Below are 15121 nucleotides of genomic sequence, written 5' to 3' on the forward strand. Positions count from 1 at the left end.
GGGCCACAGGATTCACACGGCGTCACACCAAGGAGGTTATTCAAAACACAAATGACACAATCCAGCACTGAACACAGCAGCTTTTCTGAATTACGGCTGCTTCCTGAATTACAGCTATTTCCTAAAACACGGCTGGTGCTGCATAACCACTTGTAGCCAAATTTGTGACTGACCCACGTCCATCCAAGCCACTTTGAAGGCAACGTAGGGAGGCTGCCAGCACCGGACACGCTCTCTGAAAACATCCCCCAGTCTGCTCTCTGCCACGGGGAGAAAAACACCCCCGTCACAGCACAAGCCTGGGTCTGGGCCAAAAACCATGGGGTAGGACCCAGAGTAGAGTTCAAAACATTGCTATAGTAAAAGATGCTACTGAGGTTTATATCCAAATGGAAGACTAAAGCGGAACGGTCACTAGCAGACAGGATTTGTTTTCCACGTCAGATCCAAATGTCACTTTGAAGCAAGTACATTAATCAGAGCCGCTTGATAGGAGGAATTGCACAGCCGAGCTACAGGGTGAGGTTAGTTTGGGATTTCTTCCAAGAGTGTACAGAGAAGAAGCGAACCCTCCTGCTCCACGTGCTCTTAACCCCGCATCCTATCTCCAGGTCCCCCCCACATTTTTGGAAGGCCTTTCCGTGCTTCACAGCTTCATTCAGCCACACCACAGGGATGCTGAAAGTCTTTGGCTTAGGTTGTAGGGTGTTTTTTTACAGCCTCAGAGAGAAAAACTACAGAATTGCCAGGTACCAGCAAGAACAGCAACATCTACCGCCTTTCTCAAAGGCTTACTGAACAACTGCCCATGTTAATCAGCACTGCTTACCTCTCTCTTCCCCTTCCTCCACTACAAGCGACAGCAACAACTCTTTTTCTTGGCACAAAGAATTTTAGAGTTACTAAACTGCAAAATAGCTGGTATTTAAAGATAAAAGAACACAGCTGATGATAAAACATACTATGTCTAAAACTGAGCATTCAAGAGCAGCTACAGCAAAAAAATGCTCAGTCCTTAGATTCCTTATGAAAAATAAATCTCTGCATTATTGCTTGTCTGCACTTAAAATTCCTACAGAGCAGCTCTTATTTAATGTATTTGCCGTTATTTAGCTCTTATCTTTGGCAAGAGCTAACCAATTTAGCTTGAGAAGTGCCTAATCCAGTTATAGTTTTTCTCCACATAGCCATCACCATATACCCTGTGCCCTTTTCTTAAATCTGAACGTGTTTTTCAAAGCCAATGGGCTTGAGCTTTGGGCCAAAATTCTTGCCCAGGAAGCAAAGGCACCCATGATTTATACGTCACACTGGAATTTACATCTGGATAATACTGTTGGTTCCCTTACAGCATTCCTATGTAACCTTGGGAATATCACTTCAGTCCAAATTTAGCCATAAACTGAAGTACTCGCCTCACATCATGCATACGAGTCAAAAATCAATGCAAGTGTCTTGCTGAAGTGACACATTCATAACTCGCTGAAGGTCAGAAAGCAAACTGGAAATAAAACAGATCTCCTGATCTCGGGATCAGTTCCTTTAACCTCCAGGCCACGTTGGCATGAATTAACAAGGGAAACAATTCATCTGCAAGTGGTCTGAATCATTTTCGTGATCAGGTAATGTGTCCCAGTTCTGTCACTGTTACATCTGTTGGCTCAAAGCTCCAGTTTCCACCCCCGTGCCACTTGCCCAGCAATTTCTGTCCTTGGGAAAAAGTAATCAAGTATGATAAGGATGACAATCATAATTAGCTTAAAATACAGGCCTGCTGGCATGTATTGAGAACACATTTTAATACAAAGAGCTAATGTGAAGGGAGCAAGACTAACGCAATAGAATGTTTAGATTAATTGAATATGGAAATCCAAATGCAAATTATGAGAAATGATCATTTTAGGAAGCAGTAGGAATTCCCCTTACATAAATTACTCATTTAAATATTTAAGATCCCACTTCAAGCTCGGTAGAAATGAATATTTAATAACTGTACTTTTGTAACCTGACAAAAACATTTGTAAAATGCGTTTAGCCCAGTCAGTCCTACCCTGTTCTCAAAATATGGCCAGGAAGTGGACAAAGACCAAACAAGGTAAGAAACCACCCGATTTCAGCCACCAACCCGTCATAAAGTACACCACTTGCCAGAGGAGAATGGAGGACAGACCCAAAGGCTTGAAGGTTACTCTGTAACAGCAACCAGTTATGAATTAAATCACATTAGCACCACTTCTGTATTGAGATTTTCTTTTTCCAATGCATTTATCTATCTTCTGCCATTTTTCACAGTTAAGCAATTACTGGTCTGTTGGAAGGATGCCAGCTGTCAGTATTTTTGTCAAACTGACGCTTTACAAATATATGAGTCCACATTTCTGATGATGAATTCCTTGCTGCATGTGTGACAGGATAAATTACTGCCAGCGATACCTGCACAACTCGTCCATGGGTCAGCGGGCTTCCCTTCAAGAGAGGCTGGCAAGGTGAAAGGCACTGTCACAGGATGACAATTTCTGCATCTCGGGATTAAAGAAGAGAGTTGTGTTTTGTTTGTTTTGAGATTAAACTTCATTAAAATCCCAGCTACTAAAATGCCACGAGCACTAAGCCCACTACATTGGTACCATGCATGGTGCAAGTCAAGCACCGCTGCAGGTAAGGTTTTCATCGAGGAAGCACAAAAACCAACACACAGTTGTGTCTTCAACACGAGGGGCCACCCACAATCTGAGTCTTTCTGACCCGTTTCAGTTTGGGTGAGAAACAGGATGCTGTGAGTCATCCCTGTGCACCCACAAAGCACACGCAGGGTGCACGCGTCCTCCCCCTGCCCCGTGTCCCTGCTCTGCTCCGTGCTGTTGAAACACCTGGGAGGAAGCCACCATGCCCGGCAGCGGCTTCCTCCATGGCCTGCCAAGGAGCTGGTGCCTCACCAGCTCTCTCCCTCCTCTGCTGGGTCCTCACATCTTCCCCCGGTGCCTTCCCCACCACGCTGCCCATGAGGACATTTGCAGGGAGAGAAACCCATCAGCCGCACTGATCGCACCTCTCAGACAGCCACATACAACCCAACAAGTGTGGGCAAAACAAGACTTTCCAAGAGTTTTAACCCTTCGTTAAGCTCTCTTTCTGAGAGCTATTTTGCTAACTCTCTCCTGACCAACGAAGTACTACGGTGGGAGGGTGATCGAGCCCGTTGTTGGACTATGTGCACACATGCTACCACTCCGAGGTTTCTCTTCTGCTGAGAAGTCCCAGTATCTGGGAGGGGGACAAGGCTAGGCTTTTTCCTTGTTCTTTTTAATGATTTCCAGTGCTATCAAAAGATGCAGAGCCACATCTGCAGCTGGTACAAATCTCAGTAAATCCACTGACTTCGACAGCAACACGAATTTAAACTGACCGAGATTTTGCTTCCAAAGTCTTACCAATTACAAATAAAAACAGTGACACCCTAAATTCTGGCTCCAGTTTAAAAACCCACTGACCGTCCCCTGCTGACACTGAAAACACTGACCTCTCTTTCTACTCACCCAGGCAAAAAAGAAAACCAGGCTTTTCCCAAATCTGACACAAAGAACTGCTACTTCAAACAATAGCAGCAAATGCCTGCTGCTGCCGCCGTGCCTGCAGCTACCTCCCATTCCTGTCAGCAAACAGTTATTGTGCTTACGTTTCCTGGGCAAACCCCTAACATGGCAAATGGAACTGTAGCCACGTAAGAACGAAATATTTAAAGCAAAAGAAAAACGTTGATATATAGAAGTTAAATATTTGGATTGTTGATTTCCCTCAAAACTGTCACTGATATTATTACCAATAAAGGATAACAATGTGCTATAAATGGAGACAAAATGTACAACAACACTTTTATGAAGTCTATATGTAATGAAATTTAGAAGACTATGAAGGTGCAATTGCAGGAAACGCAAATATGATACCAAAAAAAAGGTGACTTTTCTTGGAAATCCCACAAATTGCTGAAACATCTAGTTAATTCCCAAAATAGCGTGCGCACAGTAAACGAATAGCCACTGAAAATAGCACAAAGACCCCCAAAACAGCACAGAAAATCTGACAGAAGAAATGCTGCCCAGGAATGTGCTGCAAAATGTCTAACTACAGCTTCCCTGGATAGCAAAGCCACACACCCACTACATAAACAGTATCTGCAACAGGACAGAGCACAGCGTGCAAGAGTTACTCGACAAGGCTGAAGTGCAGAACTGAGAGCACAACGCGCTAAGCAAATCCCTCCGCAAGACAGAGTTTGCAGCACTCACGACCACTGGAGCTTGGCAGAGCAAGGAGGTAAAATGTGGCAGGAGGTTTCTCAGACAGCACGAACCCTCCACGCCAGGAGAAGCCTGCTGGTGCCAAAGCACCGGCAGTGGACAGCCCTGGCTTTTGGGGTCACAGGGAAGAGCTGGGTTGCAGCCTGATCCTGCCATCCAGACGGAGACCAAGCTGCACGCCGCCACGCTGCTGTCCTGGTGGGGAAGTCCTGGGGTTTGTCCTACCTTGATCCAGGACTCAAACTTCTCACTCATTGTAGCTGGTATTCAATATGAGCCATAGCAGACACTGATGCTGCCAAAAGCAAGCTGAATAGAGGCCAAGCAATCATACTTCAGGAGATGAATATGATTGATTAAAAGGATCCTTACAATTCAAAGTCATTTAGAGATAATCTGAATCTTGACTAATTCCCCCCAAAAGTCTACGCTAAAAAATAAAGGGAAAATTTTCACTTTTTCACCAAATTAGGAACACAGACAGCATCTGAAATAGAACTGACCACAGCCTGAAACGAGGCTAGCATTTAAAAATGCGTTCAACAGGCAAAGGTCTGTCTCCTCTTCTGATTGAGAGCCTAGCTAAAAAATGCTGAAATTTCTTTCTCTAGGCAATGAAAATAAAATAGCAGTAAAAAAATGTATGAGTAGACCTTGGATTTTTAAATTAATTACTTAACTTCTAAACCTAAATTAGGAAAACTACCCTGATTAAAATTTTCAATTTTTCTAATTTAATTTGCCTTGTTAAAACCTGCTGCTGAAATAACACAAATTGTGAAGCGGAAAGATACAGGATTCTGCCTCTAGCACACGTACTGAATTGGCTTAAGCTATTCTACAGAGATAGCCTAAGGAAATACAAGTAACACCAGGACGTGGATCATGAAAGACAAGAAGTACTGACAAAATTAGCAGCCTCTACACTAGTTCTTACGAAAAAAAAAAAAAAAATTACAGCACTTAAAATACTACAGTTTGCAAATATAGGCTTCTTAACTACAACTATGACACAGGAGCGTGCGATCACTGCCAGAGGAGACGACATCCCTTCCTCAAGTGAGACACCCAGACTCAAGAACGGTAGACCGCAGGCAAGGAAAATAAGAAAGAGGAAAAAAAGCTTGCTAATGCACTGAGCGAAAGCCACTTTTTTAACTGGTGAAAGAGGCTTTCAGTAGCAAAATGAAAGACATGAACTGAGATCCCGTGCAGAAAAGGCAGGTAAGGACACTTCCAGGGAACCCACTGGGATCAAAGAAAGGGCAGGTGTTTCCACACTGTCTGCATCACAAGCTCTGAGCAGAGAGAGAAATAAAAAGAAACATGAGAAAATGCTGCTGTCATTATGGAGGAATGACACGGCATGTTGGGACAAAAGACTGAAGGAAGCACGGGCTGGATGCACTGATGAAAAGAAGAGAGCGGCAGATACACACAGAGCCACGCTGCCGCAGTACAAAGCCCCAGGAGTCTGGGAAAGCTGATAGCGTGTATCGGGGCAGAGGCTGAAAGGAGAAATAAAGGAAAAAGCTTTAGCAATCTGAAAGGCCTTTGAAAGTAAGCTTTCTGAGAAGGAAAATGTCAAATGGAAGATGTGGACTCATATCAGCTCAGTGCCGTAATTTTGACAAGAGACCTACACAAGAATACACAAAACTTGCAAAACTTTGGAAGGAAATATAAAATTTGCTGTAGAAAATTAGTCTGTCTAGTTGGGTAGCTTGCAACTCACTCCCCACCTCTATTCCTATAGGCAGTGAAAGCATCCCATTAAACGTCTGGTGCTGGGCTGAACACAAAAGAGAAAATTATTTCCTAACACCTACCATGATCTTTCACGTCATGAGCTTCAGACTATCTCTGTCTGCACCAATGCTGTGTTACTAATGCTCGTGTCATTGCCACGACCAATCTATGGCCTGGATATTTGACCAGGGAAATTACAGTGAGATACACTGCCAGGCCAGACCTCTTACTCTTTTGACTTCAAACAAGTTCTTTTATACAGTATTACAATTTCACTTTGACAGAAGGAAGACTGCGACTGGTCAGACCGAAGAATGGATTTTTTATTTTATTTTTAATCAAGATATCTCTGCTCTTCTACTTCCCAGATAAAAGTACCCTGCACACCATTCATATGCTAATTCACTACACATGTATTCGTCTCCTCATTTCAAAAAACACAGTTTAAATTCTCTACATTGTGTAATAACAAGCAGAAAAGGCATTATACTCAATATAACGCCTTTTTATTTTTCTGATCCTCCTCTTCAAAAGAACAGCATCCTCAAAATTTTCCGATCTGTCCCTGCACATTAACCGGTCTCTCTTCAAACCTGGGAACACCTCTCCACTCCCCAGAGCAAAAGACAACATAAGCATCTGCAACCTAAGCTGGTTTTTTTTTGGTTTTTTTTTTTGCCAATGAATGTTGCTTCAGACTTAGGCTTGTTCAATTCCACCTGCCAGAAGGCTGCCTGACCCTGAGACAGGTACTTATTTGCTGAGAACTGCAGTGCTTACTAACCAAAACAACAATTAAATACTTACTAACCAAAACAAGTCATTGACACCAGCCAACAAGTTGTCAGGATCCTTCTTCAAATCTTTTCATCGAACTTCCCCAGCTGACAGATCAGGCTGTATCAGCCCTGGCCTGGATTACCCACCTGCAGTAATGTAGTTTACATCTTGAGAACCTATTCTCTGCTCACTCTGGTTCTCTGTTCTTACTGCAAAATGGATTCCTAATTTCTACTTGAATTGCCTCCTTCCCTGTGGTTACTTATTTTCCAGAACAATTTCCTTAAGGAATGCTTCAATTTTGAATATCCAGCTTAGTTACAGTCTCCACATTAGCTATATTTACCATTTTGTTAGCTTTTTCAGATTATTATTTGCAGACTGAGGAAACCCTTGCAGAACCTGGCTGCACAGAACTGCTCACACCCTTCACAGCAGGGCTGCAGCATAGCTCCAAGGAGCACATGCAAACAAACATTCATAATTTTAAAAATCATAAAATATTTTATCTATGAAAAATGATGTATTAAGTAAGGAAATAGTTTTCACTTTTCATGATTGGACTCTCATTAAAATGGAACTTGTTTTTGCAGCCTGGATAGCTTAAATACAGTGAAAACTTTTGTTTTCTTTCCATAAAATCCCAGTAATTACAGATACAGACTCTTAGTAATAAATACCATCTAACTATACCCAAATTTACAGCAAGTCAAGCCCACTTCTGGCGTACTTTCTATAAGAAGAGAAAGTGTCCAACTACATTATCAAGATCTCCTGTCCATGACGGACACAGAGCACATCCCCTCCCTTACTTCACTACAAAAGCTCGACTCCCTTTCTGTTAGTGCTCCCATAGCTGTCACATTATTTCAGATCCTGACATCTTTTTATCTTCCTCCAGTTCCTTATGGCAAGCTCTTTTGTACTTCTGACATCTCTAATGCTGGCTACTTCTTCTTATCCAAAATGAGTAATGTGAGGAGAGGCAAAGGATTTCTGTAAGAGAACACAACCGTATCCAGATGACACCATTGGGCATCTCTGCACTGCCTCTTGAGTTTTGAGGATGCTCTTCGCACACACAGGGCGTTGTTGGCCGAAGAGCAGGAACCTCCACCGCAGACCTGGAGGCCTCGCACCCCACCAGGGACTTGCAGCTAGGAGGGCACCCCCACACCTTCCAGCTGGGGACTAGCTCAGGACACCTCAGCCTGGTGGGACACCCCAGCCCAATGTCTCGTGCCACAGGAGGCCGTTAAGTGCCGAGGACGGGCACCACGCCGTGTCCCCGCTGAGAGAGGGCGGCTGCCATGGCCGGCGCCATGCCCACAGGCATCGAGCTGTGCGCCAGCATCAGTACAGGCCGAGGTAAACACTGAGGCAAGGCACACCTGACAGAGTTACAGCCAGGGGATGAGGTGGAGTCTATCAGCAGATTAAACCTTGTCCTGAAGATTACTGAGGCTTAGCCTCCCTGTTTTGCTTATATTAGTAAGTGACAGCGTTACGCATTTGGGCAGACCTGTTTGAAACACCCATCAGGCACTTCCATGAACAGGGGAAAGAGAAGAAGCGGCTGCATACATCCATCCTCTGGAAGGATTGCCATTATCAGCAGAACACAAACTGCATCAGTTTCCAAAACCAGACATTTTAGGATGATAAATAATAACAAACGTAAACTGCCATTGGATTTCTTCTGCTTATGTATTTAAAGGACTCTAGGATGTCTGTCCATCTTAAACAGCCGCTCCAAATGCAGCAAATTGTTAGAAACTAATCAGGTCTACAAGATATCAATTCATTACACTGGCTAAAATACAAGCACTAATCCCCAGCGGCTATCTGGCAAGAATGTAAACTTCATTAACTTCATGTTTTGCTTAGGGCTTGCATAAAATTAAATATTGATTGTCTTGCTGCTTAATACAATGTAAAGATGATATGTGTGTATTGGAGAAGCATATAAATATTTATTACAGAAGTAATTAAATGCCACGCAAAGCCAGACTAATCACTTTTTTAGGTTGCTCTTGTTTTTTTTTTCTCAAAAAACCAAAGCACTCAGGGCATGCTAAATGTGAGGAATAAAACAGGTGTTACATGCACACACATTTATTTCACATTTGTTTTGTTTTTCAAGTGAGAGACACTCATTAGTCCCTAATTTTTAGGAAATGACTAACAATAGACTATGGTTCTGTGCTGAAAGCATGACCGCAGGACACAGATGCTGTCTGCACAGGGAAAGGGAAAACATTACATGGGAAGGATTTAATTTCTCAAGAAGATTTTCTCACAGCCTTGTACATGCTTCTGCAATTCAACCTTCGCCATCTGGTTCAAGCAATTTTCCAAGCTCTGTTAACCTCACTTTTAGGGTGAAAGGAAGCGACGGTGGTTATTGTTTACTGCACTTGCTACATTTCCGCAGAGGAGATTTTTTTTTTTTTTTTTTGTGGCATGAGGAAAAGGAAGAAATTAAGCAAATTGTTGCATGTTCTGTGAAGCAGCATCAATCCTAACAATCCTGTCCAAAGAGACTCAAAAGCCTGCTTTATCCTCTGGGAGACATAGAAACTCGACTTCATTCCATCGTGCCTGCCAATTCAGATACTGCACTTGCTGACACAAAAGCATAACAAGAACGTGCTAGTTAATTAGATGAATGATAATGATTTTAGAAACATCATTTAGAGAGCAGGTTGAACATACTTTGCACTTGAGGGATTTGCTACTTCTCTGCAAAAATCTGCAATTTTCAAACTTTCTAAACACAGCTCTTCGCAAAATGTAAAGTGCCGCAGGTGAGACTTGGGAATATAAGGACAGCACACAAAATGTTCTCAAGTAACTAGAATACTCTCCTTCCTGTGACTTTGATATTTTTGCTATAACAGCATTGCTGGAAAATTACAATTGCTTTCTTCTGACTTTTTGCTATGGTTTGATACTGGGTGAATAAAATTCTAAGTTTCAATAACTCAAGATAATTTACATAACAGAAAAAGATTTGCTTTTCCCTTGGCTAAATTAATGGTCTGAGGTGAGCGATAAGACATAAAACAAGATTTCCTGAAACTGTTGGTTAGAAAAGGCAAAAGAATTATTGTCAGTTTTCTGTAAGTAAACTACTTTGCTCTACTAAACTATTTGCGTATTGCAGAGCTACAGTCTCCATTCACAGTGATATCTGACAGCACCTTTTGCCAAAGAATCTAGTACCTTTTCTTGAATGTCCCCGCTGATGCACACTGTCCCCCAAAGAAGGCACTCTTAGGATGAATAAGAGATGGCATTACCAAGAAAAGAAAAAGGAAATTTGGAGATATACTGATGAAACCAGGAAATTTGCATAGCCTTTGCCATTACTCTCTTATACTCATTTCTGGGGAGACAGTATGCCACTCTCTCTCAAAGTCAGTGATAGTTCAGAGCAGCTGGAAAAACTTTGATCTGTAAAGCTGGTAATTGCTATCTGATTTTCATTACATTTTTTTGCAAAAAAAAAAGGGAGCTATCCTTCACCTGGGCTTTTGGATGCCTTGTAACGGAGGGTGTCAGGAAGAAGTGGTCAACACATTGTAGATGTCACTTTCCCCAAAGCAGGAGAGCCTCCTTCAACAGGACTTACTTCACACAGTGTCCTGCTATGACACTGAGTGATTGCAGCTGATGGCACGCTTACATTCTAAGGCTGACAGGTTTGGAATGCTTTTTTCCTCAAATATAAATAAAACACAAATCTACGCTGCTTCCCCACCAGCCAGTCACTGCCCTGGCAGAACAGCTTCATGATAATGAAGCACCCTCATGTGCACACCTAATCCCTCCAGCCCTGTACCTATCAAGCAGATGGGATTCCTCAGGATTTTAGTTGACCATTCATCTACCATCCATTTTGTGGCTTAGTAAGTCCAAACTCAGGTAGTTTCAGAGTCCTGTTTTCAAAAAACGCTGCCCAAGTAAACTTAATGTGACAGATGAGGTGTTGTCTTGCCCAATCACAGAACAGATCCTGATTCCCAAAAAAAAAAAAAAAAGAAAAAAAAAAAAAAAGGAAATATAGCTACCATGCAGCTTAGTACGATGAAGTTAGAAAATCTCTTCTCTGACATCAGTTTTTGGCACACACTGATTTCTCAAGTATAATCTAATTTTCATTAGAAAGTGGAGGCACTTCCTAAAGTTTATAATGGATGTGTACTCTTGCAAGAAGTTTGTTCTGCTGCTGCCTTTGTCAGGCAGTAAATTTACCCAGCAGTTGTCTGAAAGCAAACAAAGAGGCTTCCCCAGGCTCCTAACCAAAGCACAGAACACAGGTTGTTACAGCTGAAAAGGACAGGTAAACCTGCAATACCCACTTCAATTGGATATTACAGAATTAGCTGCACAAACCAAAAGATATTTAATTAACAGCACAAAACCAAGGAAACTGATAATCATCCACAAGACCTACTTAAGGTAATTGACTGTTTATCCAACATATTCCAATAGTATTTTGTTGTGTGCTATTTTGTTTTCAAATTTTACATGTTAATATGTTCTTACATACGCCAATTTTTTTTAATTAACTCTTCAGGTTTGAAAAGTGCTACAGAACTGAAAGCACAATATTAAAGAAAACTATGAGAAGATTTTTCTTTTTCTTCTTCCAGTATGACAAAACAGCAAGTATCTTCACAATCACATTCATTTCCACATGGAAAATCTTTCCAGGTTCTCTGCATTAGTTTCTTCAAAAGCCTTCCACCACTCTTTGCAGAAATGTGGGTTAGTAAGAAAGGAGAAGCAACAGTTGCACTACTTTTCCTTTTCTATGTTTCCTAAGAGCCCATCCTATCTATCCCAGCTCTGACAAATCTTGACTTGCTGGATGAAATGTCCAAATCTATTCCTTCTGCGTAGAACATTGGCAAATACCTAATGTACACACCATGTAATAAAACAGCCTGGACTCATTTTGACTGCTGAAATATGTCATTAAGTGTTACTGGAGGAGGGTATGAAACATTTCTCTGTGCCGCAGTGCCAAGAACCCACCGCATTACCTCTGCCAGGAGCTGCCGACATCTCTGTCACTCACGCTGCACTATAAATGCATGCCGCACCTCACTAACCCACCCACAGCTGTCAAGTTGCACGTCTCCACAAAACAGCCTACGGACTTCAGTAGGATATTTTTCATGAGAAGTGCCAAGCAGTGGAAGCATGACTATAAAACTTGGGTCTGCACCATCAAATCCCTCAGTAACACCATCCAACAACACCTACACTAGGGCTCCCAAAACACTCCGCTCCTCCCTGGGGACGTAAATGCTCTTTCCACTTTGTTGCTGAGAACTTCACTCGATTCAGCTCAGGATTTTGCACACCTCTGATCCCACTGCGTCCAGCTGGATGACATAATTGCTTGCTTTTAGCCACATACTTAGACTCTCCACAAAAACAAGGCTACAAAGTTGGTGGTGAAGATGGGGGCTCCCAGTAAATAAGACAGAAATAAATCATTTTTTTTCTGAATGCAGTGACTAAATGGTTTGGTGATTACATGGACTGTCCATGCTCACAAGTGCTGAGACACGCCTGTGTCGGTGTAATGAAGCCATCCAGGTCGACTTTCCTCTAAGCTTTTCTCTCCCTTACTTCTGTTAAGAGTAGTTTTGAATCTTCTACCTGGCTCACATCTTCCTTTTGCTACTGCCTCTCTTCGCATCTCAGGTGAAAGACAGAATCACGTAGAATAACTGTTCGGCATTTTCAATACAAGGATGTCAAAGCAAGACCTAAGCACTATGGCATTTGTAATGTCTCGCCAAAGGGTTCAATTGGAAAGAAAGGACTATAAGGCAGTGCTAGTAAGGAAAACCAGCTACTTTGAAGAAAAATGCTATCTTCCAGGAGACTAGTGGGAGATAAAGAGGCAAAGGCTATCATCAGTAAGGAAACCCAAGCATTTCTGCTCTCAAGACCACAGTGAGCTATAAAGTTGTTCACTGAACTGTCACCTAGAAATGATTAGGGGACCACTTTAGTTTACTCCATTAGACTGAAACAAGCTTTACACACACAAAATAAAACTTTTAGCAGATATGTTTATTTTTCCCCAATTTCTCCTTACTGACTTTAAGACTATTCCCTCTTCTACACCACTCCAAAGGACTCCTCCTTATCTGCCAGCATCTCATCAGAATGTTTGAAAGAAAAGTTTTAATGATGAGCTGCACAGAAAGCAACTTACTGAAGGCAGTAAACACTCTGCTTGTCTTTGTACTCACGTCTCAACTCTGCTTGTACGTGTTCACCTAGACAAGCACCAAAATACACAGAATTAAGCTCCTGAATGGCTGTCAAGGATTATGCCTCTCCAGCAGTTCTTTAAGTTTCGGTTGTGGTGCCATGCAAGTCCTACAGGTACCTAAGGGATTCTTTGTGAGAAGGCTTCAATAATGCTTTCCTTTGGGGAAAAAAATGCACGAAGTTTTAATGCGACTGTATTTGCACTTGACAGGACATCAACACAAGAGTGGCATGAAATGTTACATTTTGTAAAAGTAACACTAAAAGGATCTTAGAGGAATCACCCCATCACCAGCAACACTTCATGTATGATCCTGTCTGAATGGTCTACGGATGGAACAAAAGCACAAAACTGTCTTAAAAGGCTGAAGTGGGCGCATGAGCTGCTCCAAAAAAGGCAGAGCAAGGCACCTGATTCAGAGTGTAACTAGGGGGTTGAAATACCTCTGATCAGGTCACATCCTCCACCTTCATGCTCAGCTCCAACTACACCCCCCAGCATGCTAGGGCCATTTGGGGGAGCCCTCGTTCCCCCAGAGCTGCCTTCATGCAGCCTAACGCCTACTTCCAGTACCAGCTTGGAGGTGCCGTGATGCCTTCCAGCACACGTCCTTCAGAAAGGCAGCGGTGCAAGAGGAGGGCACCTCCTTGGACCTTCAGACAGCTCCCTCCAGCTTGACCCACAGGCGCAACCCACAAGGTGTCACTGGACTGGCTGATGCTGTTTTTGCACTCACCCCCTTCTACACACACATGGATTTTATTTATCTTGAGTACAACTGCAAATAATAGCAATTAAGCTTTGGAAGAGGAAATCATGGCCAAAGGGAGATAAGAACTTCAAAACAAAAAGTGCTTAAGTGGAGCAGGGGGAGGAAACTCCTGAAAGTAGCCAAGGAAAGCCTACATTTACAACAGGTTCATTAGCGGCCATAAAGGTGCTACGCAATCTATTGGCGCTGCTCTGAAAACCCAGTATATTGTCAATGTGTGCACACCTAACCACCCAAAACTGCCTCTTTATTAGGGCCACATGAAAAATGTTCACTTTTGCATTAATTTATGTAACAGAAATATTAATTTTTTTAGTATAAAGTGAATTCATCCATTAGTATCTGTTTTTTCACAGAAAATGCAAAACCCAAAATATTGAGCTTGCATTATTCTTACAGGAGAGAGTGCAAATGCTCTAAAACTTTCTTCTACAGGCTGAACTGCTTCAGTAGTTGGGCTTTAAATCCAATGTGCTTTGTTGCCACGTGACTTTACCAAGCAGGAGGTGAGACGCCAGTGCACTTGTAGGAGGTGTAATCTGAACAGGAATTCAGTCTATAAAAGAGAACAGGACTATGAAGTAACAGAACTTCAACGTCCATGAAACCTGTATCCTTAAAAAAAGCAGAATATCTTGTCTTTCCTTTTACAAAGCATAAACCTTATTATAGACAAAAGAAGTAACATTTGAACTGAAAAGAAAACCTTAAAATGGAGGGATGTCATTCAAATGTTGGTGTTCTGTTTGAGTTTTTTTTAAAGCCCTCCCTGCCCCATTTGGTCATTATGTTTTTCCCCCATATGGATTTGGTATCCATCCCCAGCTCTGAACTGCTAGAAATGAGGATAAGGTTCTCCAAAATCTGAGAACCGTGAAACTGTAGAAATGAAAAGAGATGTAGACGTTGAACAATGCCAAATGTCATCAATCACTAGCTCCTGCTGGGTGCCTGTCCTGTGTGAGTCTTTGCAGACTAGTGAGTCTCTCTGGCAATGAGAGATGCCAACGGCAAATGGCATCGCTCTCCCTACGTGTTCCAGGCACTCTGCAGTGCCCCAACACGCATGTGGGACGCACAGATTCAGCTCGGGCTTGAGCAGTGCAGAGGCTTCCTTCCCCTGACTTTGGCCCATGTTCCCTCTGTCTGTACATCTGTAAACAGCCAGCAAACAAAGGTGCCAGTAGGCAGCCCTCAAGAATGTGTCACACAGTTCCTGGG

General features: G+C 42.5%; 1 protein-coding gene and 1 long non-coding RNA gene across 3 annotated transcripts in view; one reads left to right on the forward strand and one right to left on the reverse strand.

Annotated features, from left to right (window-relative positions):
• CHST11 (carbohydrate sulfotransferase 11) overlaps positions 1 to 15121 on the reverse strand; it is a 170338-nt gene that overhangs the window by 112304 nt on the left and 42913 nt on the right. The gene's annotated exons all lie outside the window — the stretch shown is intronic.
• Positions 1 to 15121, forward strand: part of LOC310903422 — a 49533-nt gene that overhangs the window by 17257 nt on the left and 17155 nt on the right. Inside the window, exon 1 of the long non-coding RNA XR_014587513.1 lies at positions 1 to 15121. This exon is cut by the window's left edge and continues 17257 nt beyond it; it is cut by the window's right edge and continues 15451 nt beyond it. This is a non-coding gene — a long non-coding RNA (uncharacterized lncRNA).

Source organism: Anser anser (genome assembly GCF_964211835.1).
Source record: "Anser anser genome assembly, chromosome: 1".
NCBI lineage: Eukaryota > Metazoa > Chordata > Aves > Anseriformes > Anatidae > Anser > Anser anser.